We start from the raw sequence: 7500 nt of genomic DNA, 5'->3' as shown, positions 1-7500 counted from the left end.
ATTATTATCATTATCATTATTATTACTATCATCATCATTATCATCATTATTGGTATTCCCGTGATGTTTTAGCTTCATCATCATTGTCAGAAAGTATCGCTATTATCATTGTCATTATACTAGGTATCATTATTAGAGTTAATGACAATAACACTGATAATAATGATAATAGTATTTTTATCATCATCATTATCACAATTAATCTTATCACTATTACTGTCATCCTCATCAATATCATTATAATTTTTGTTCATTATCATTATCAGAATTCTCGATGCTATTATCATTAATACTATTAGTATCATCATTACTTCTTTTATCATCATTAATATATCACCACAAGCATCATTATCGCCTTCATCATTAGCATCAGCATCACTAATATCACTAACTATAACTTTGTCACCACATTATCATTGTCATTATTATCATATCATTCTTATTATCATTATCATACTCATCATCATATTCTTATTATCATTATCATACTCATCATCATATTCTTATTATCATCATCATAATCACACTTCTATTATTGCTACTATCATGATTATCAGCAATATCATTATTTTCATGATCATCATTTTTCTTATTCTTATCATCATAATCATTATTAATAGTATCATTATTATTACCATTACCATTATTACAATCATCATTTTGATCATCATCCCTATAATTATGATTACAATTGTCATTATTATCAATATCGTTACGATCGCCATTATCACCATTAATATTACTCCTGGTATATATCTTTATGACGATAATGAAATAGTAAGAATAATAATAATGATAACAATAATGATAGTAATGATAATTAGAACATCAACAACAATGTCAATAATGATGATAATGATAATAATAGAAGCAAAACAAAACAATAATAGTAATATTTTTTGTACCAGTAGTATTATTTTTAGTTTCGTTGTTAATAATGATAACAATCGATAATAATCGTAAAAATAATAGTGATAATGATCATAACGATAATAAGAGTGATAATGATAACATCAGTAATGATAATAATAATAGTAATAGTAATAATACCAACAACAGCAATGATAATAATAACAATAATGATAATAGCTCCATTACTGATGGCAGCAAAAATACAAAACAATGATTATGAAAATCTTAGTGACAGTAGTAGTAGCAGTAATATCATTTACATTGGCAGTGTTGATGACAATGATGATGGTACTGATAATAATGATAATAATAACAATAAGGATGATAATTTCCAGAAAATAAAGAAAAAATAAAGAAATACCATCAGTGACAATAACAAGACACTGCAATTGGTGTGACTCCTACCAACGCTGTCAACAATAGTCACCTTTATAGCGCGTTATAATTTACACAGTGCTAACCATGCGAATCAGGATGAGGCATGGAAATGAAGAACGACGTAGGAAGACCAACTTCGCAAATAAATAAATAAATAAAAGAATAAAAATGAAGTGATCATAGAGTGTTGGGTTTTAATCACGTGATCGGCCGAGAGATACCCGCATTCATACAGTTCGATTGACTGATCAATAATTTGTTTACCTGGTCATTCAATCGACGCTCTCGAGTTCGGTGATAACTGCCAATGAAGCAAACAGATCACCAATTCGCAGCCGCGAAGGGCACTCGAATCCCGGCGCGACCTTTGCTGACTGCAGGCCGGCCGGGCGTCGTGGCTGCCTGCGAAAACCCATCAACCGAAAAGAGTTGCACTAGTAATGAAAAAATAGATAAAAAAGGAAAAAAAGGACAATGAAACAAAAGCAACCAATTCAGTGTCGGCTCCCAATAATGCATCAAGGACACACACGCGAGCGCGCCAATAATAGCATGGACGCGTAAGATCAAATGACTGTATCGGGAAACAGTCAGTTTATCAGGCCATAATAATGTTACTGGCTCTCACGTTCATATATATGGAAATGATGAGCACTACAAACAGGGGAGGGAGGGAGGGAAGGGTAGGGGGCGGGAGCAAGAGGGGCGGGAGGGAGGAGAGGATACGAGATGCAGGCTTTTGGGAGGGAATTGTTGTGGAGCGGGCGGCGGGAGAGGCCGTTGTCAGAAGGAGGGGACGAAGGAGATCAAAGAAGAGAGAATAAGTCATATAGGAATAGGAATATAAGTAAACAGGGAATCTTAGCCTTTGGGCGGACGGGTAAGAGGGGAGTCTAAAAGGTGCCGGTAAAACATGAAGCGACACTTAGGGACGCTGACACTATTTCGAAACAGCTCGCGACTAGGAAAGCTTTGCGTCAGCAACCCTGCCTCTCGATGGCTGTCACTGGAGGAGACTGTGATGAGAAACAAGCCGAGATGCCTGACGCTTCGTTAAAAGTGGCACGACAGTCAATCAAAAGTGGCATATTAAAACCCCTAACAAAGTTAACATACTTTTAAGTTAACATTCTAGCGTTCCCAGTGTCGTACAACAAATCTATGATATAACATACGGTATTTATGGCATAATGACAGTAATCATATCAGTACAAGATAATAAAGACATAAAGAGTACCTGTAACATCAATAATACAGAAACGTTACCAATAATAATGGTAAAAGGAATATGACACGTATTGTAATAGCACTAATGATAATCACAATAGATATAACGATAATGATGACAATAACATTCATAATGATGACTATGACAGTAGCAATACCAATGCTACTACTATCATTACTACTAATAATAATGTTTTTAATGATAATGAGTTTGATTATAGAAACATTAGTGATAGTAATAGGAAAACAATATTAGTATTAGTAATAATAAAAATGATAGTGATAAGGATATAACGACGATAATGATTCTGATGATGATGATAATAATGATAGCAATAATGATAATGATAATAATGATTATAATAATAATAATCATATCTGCAGCAGCAATAACAACAATAATAAAGATAATAATAATGATGATAATAAATTGGTAATAATGCAAATAAAGATGAAGTTAATAATAACAATAATAAAAACGATAGTAACAATAAGGATAATGATAATAATGATAATGATAATAATGATAATGATAATAATGATAATGATAATCAATAACAATGATAACGGTGATAATCATAATACTGATAATAATAATGGTAAGGACAACAATAATGGTAATAACAATAACAACCTAAACAACAGCAACAACAACAATTATGTTAATAGATACAATAATAATAATAACGATAATGATTATAATGATAATGACATTAATAATAATGATAACGATGACTATAATAAAATATAATATTGATTATAACAATAATGATAAACATCATCATAATAGTTATAACGATGATAAAACCAGGAACAACAATGATGGCAATAATGACAATGATGAGTGTGAGATCATAACAGCAAGAGTAACATTAATAGATAATGCTATTTTTTTTACAGTGATAGTGATCAACTAAAATCATATATTACTATTGTTGCTATCTTGATCATCATATTACCATATTACTATAATCATCATCTGTATTATATATATATATATATATATATATATATATATATATATATATATATATATATATATATATATATATATATAATGTCTTTATAATCATCACTATCATCATGATTTACCGCCATTGTCAGTAGTAGCAATAATGGTAATTAGTATAGAACAGGAGTACAATAACCACGTTATTCCAAATTTTGGCTGCAGGAAATGTCTCAATTTCGGAAGTATTTGCGTTACTCTATACCGCACGATAGTGAATAAGAGGGTTTTGTTTCAAATAGCGTAAATTAATTCTTATTTCGTTTCGTACGAGGATCTGTTTACATTTGTCTCAGTTCAACTGAGAATTTATCAATAAAGATAATGCTAATGAAATCCAATAAGCCGAAAGACAAAAAAAAACTATGTATACTATGTAACTTTGGTTGTTGGAGAAATGTAAGAAGCACAAGTGAAAGGTGTAAAGTATAAAATCATATAGCTATATATTATTGAAAAAACACTAAAAAACAAATATAAATACAGTTACCGTAAAGAATGCCTACATCATAAAGCCAAACAATAAAACAATAATCATGCATGCTCATAGAACATCTCTACCAATACAACCACAACACCGGTGTGCGGCAACGCAGACGCAAACCCTGGCTCCATCTGATAGTGTTTTCCTGGTGTAAGTTAGGCCAGTGTGTACAAACTCTGGAGTGACGATGAATGCCGCGTCTCTATAGGTAATATGAACCCACCGCTGATGCCACCAGAGGGGGCTCCTCGAGCAAAATCTATAAGTCAGGGACTCTCGTCTGCTTCATCCATTTTCTAAACAAGTTCCGAAGTCCCAGCTCTAATTATTTCTCCTTGCGAATAGCGATGTATTAGATATATTTGCTCGCAAGGCCAAATTCTGAAATACAAACAAGTTTGAAAAGGGGAATCACCGCGGCTTTGATGTGATGCTCTTCCATAGCCGGCGGATCAGATCGCTTTATTAGGGTCTGATCCCCATTTGATACTCTTTTGAGGTTTGTCCACCATATTGCCCTCGTCTTTTGAAAATTTTACTCAATTTGTGAGGATTATCATATCTCCACCTTGCTTTTTTAGGTACTTCAAAGAATGGACGCTTGATCGGAAGGATGTTTTGTCAATATTGAAATAGGATTGAATGCTTTCGGAAAATGTTCGCCCTAGTTTCAGTATGTTCCACACGCGGTTACCGTTGTGAATGGGCCAACTCCCTACAATTAGGTGATAATGATCAAGCGAGCGTGGGCCACGTACGGGCTGAATGGCCCTCGCCGTATTTCCCAGTTCACTGCTCATCTTATCATACAAAGGCCATGTATAATAATGTTTTCTCTATCCTAGGTGATGACGTCACAACAAACAAACAATAAAGCGATTTGTCAATAGACGACTTTCTTATAACGGTTTAGAAGACTAAGCCAAAGGAAACGAGGCGATTCTACAGACTAGAAGAAAAAAATCCTCCGCGGGTGTCGCAAGGAAGATTCTGGAAAAAAGACATCGATGACATTCCCAACGTCTGTTTGCCTATACATTTTCCCCTATTCATTTGTCGGCGTTTGTTTCAGAAACAAATGTATTTTCTCTGAGCGTTCGAAATAAACTGACCACGACACGTCCTGGGAACGGCATTTAGCATTTGTCTCCCGAGCCTGACAATGTAATAGACTGATGGGGTCCTCGATATCATTACAAAGAAACATTTTTACCGAACGCAACAGCTGTTCTTCTGTAACTGGCCGTCCCCTTTGCTCTGTGTCCGACGCCCCAATTTCTCGCAGGTTTCCTTGCTGTATTTCCTTCACCCTCCTATTTTCACTTTGGAAGGTTCATGAAGTGAATCCGAATATCATCACTCAACTACCTCTGTTGCTTTCTGTACCATAGCACATAAATAAGGCTTGTATTTCTCCCTCCAGATTCTCCTTTACCTTTACAATAACCTTCCTCCATTCTCCCAGACCCCTTCCCTCCCCCTCCTCCTCCGGCCCCATGTACCATTCCCATAAAAAGCGCCTGTGACTGCGATCGTCCTATTAGGGTTTTGTATATCTAAAGATTCAAGCCATAGCAAGTTTGAACAGTATTCTACGTAGCTCTTTCAGCCGCGTTCTCGTGGCTGCAGAGGCGGATCCAACTCACAATGAAGTCGTAGAAAATGACCCTTAATCTCTCTATGGGTAAGGGTCACTCTCGGAGGTAGAGTCAGAGCCGAGGCGTCTAACAGCTGGTAATATTGGTGTAATTGACCTTTATGTGTGCGTGGGCGCGTGCCGCCACGCAGAACAATACTGATGAAGAGGAATTAAGACGTTTGTTGGGAGGGCGCCCGCGATGGCGGCGGGGGCGGGCGAGAAAGTCTCTTCAGATGAAATGAATCTCGGCTGATGCGACGCGCCTCATCTTACGGCGCTTCAACGCTGTTCTGGGATGACGTTTACACTCCCCTTTCTCCCCGCTGTCACTCAGTTCACTCGCTGTGTGTGTAGTACATATATGCCTGTTTATTAACAGATATGATTACACACACAAATATACATACACACACACACACACACACACACACACACACACATATATATATATATATATATATATATATATATATATATATATAATATATATTGTATATTAATGCGAATATATATCTGTGTGTGTATATATACATACATGTAAACATGTGTATATGTACACACACACACACACACACACACACACACACACACACACACATATATATATATATATATATATATATATATATATATATAGAGAGAGAGAGAGAGAGAGAGAGAGAGAGAGAGATTATATGTTTGCCTAAATATGTATGTATATATTTGTATATATATACATATATGTCTACACACATACACACATATCTATATGAATTTAGATATCTGTATATATATATATATATATAGTAATCATATTAATCAAACTAATAGCGCTGCTGTTGCTACGAATGGCGATGATAAAATCAATAGCAAGATCAAAATGATAATGATAAGATAATGTATATAAGTAGTAACAATAACAACAATAATGGTGACTACTCCAGTGATAACTAGGACAGCGATATTGATGGTAATGGCAATAATAAGAATAATATACACAGTAATACGGCTAATAGTGAGAATCATGATCAGAATGACACTTCTAGTTGTCATTATCATCATGACGACAAAAGTAATGAAGACAACAGTGATAAGAATGGTCATAACAAGAGTAATGGTAGTATTGGTGATGATAGAAGTAATCATGATAATATATTGATAATGAAAGCACTATTACTGCTAGAGATGATGATATGATATAGCAATAACGGTAACATTAATGGTGAAAATGATGAGAATTTTGGTAATATTGATTATGATAAATGATAGAGAAGCTACTAATACTATCACGAGCAGCAATATAGTAGGCACGATAGTAATTTTTGTAATAATGTTAGTAGAGTTAATAAAGATTATGATAATGATAATGATAAGCAGAATGATAAAAATGGTCATTAAAAGCACAATAGAAACGATACTCGTCAGACATCCTTTTCAAGCATGCATGTTTGTGACAGCGCTGCGTGAAACCTCCTGGCCTGGTAATATTATCCAGAAGTATGAGACCTATTCACCGAAACTTGCATAGCATGATCATAAAAAAGGAAGTGAATGTTCGTGAATGCTTGCATTGTATGGAATTTGATCGACGGCAGAAACTCGTCCATTTCGCAATGAAACGCCACGGCCACACAAACCGCGCACCAGATATATATCAATGCCCGAGTTACTCTACCAGAAAACAGACAATTATCTCTTTAAAAAATGTTAACAATCTGTTCCCTGTTTTCACTACAACTGCACTCAAGCCCTCGATTCTGATAGGAGATAATAGCCTGTCATTGTTTACCTTAATGACTGATCATCTGGACAAGCCTATGTTTTGGGAACTAGGGATCGTTAAGAGATAATCCTGCAGTAATGATCGGCGGG

The sequence above is a fragment of the Penaeus japonicus genome, unplaced genomic scaffold (genome assembly GCF_977035675.1).
Source record: "Penaeus japonicus unplaced genomic scaffold, GWHDUDI00000001_assembly GWHDUDI00000006, whole genome shotgun sequence".
NCBI lineage: Eukaryota > Metazoa > Arthropoda > Malacostraca > Decapoda > Penaeidae > Penaeus > Penaeus japonicus.
The sequence above is the reverse complement of the archived record's forward strand: the minus strand, read 5'-3'. Positions refer to the sequence as shown.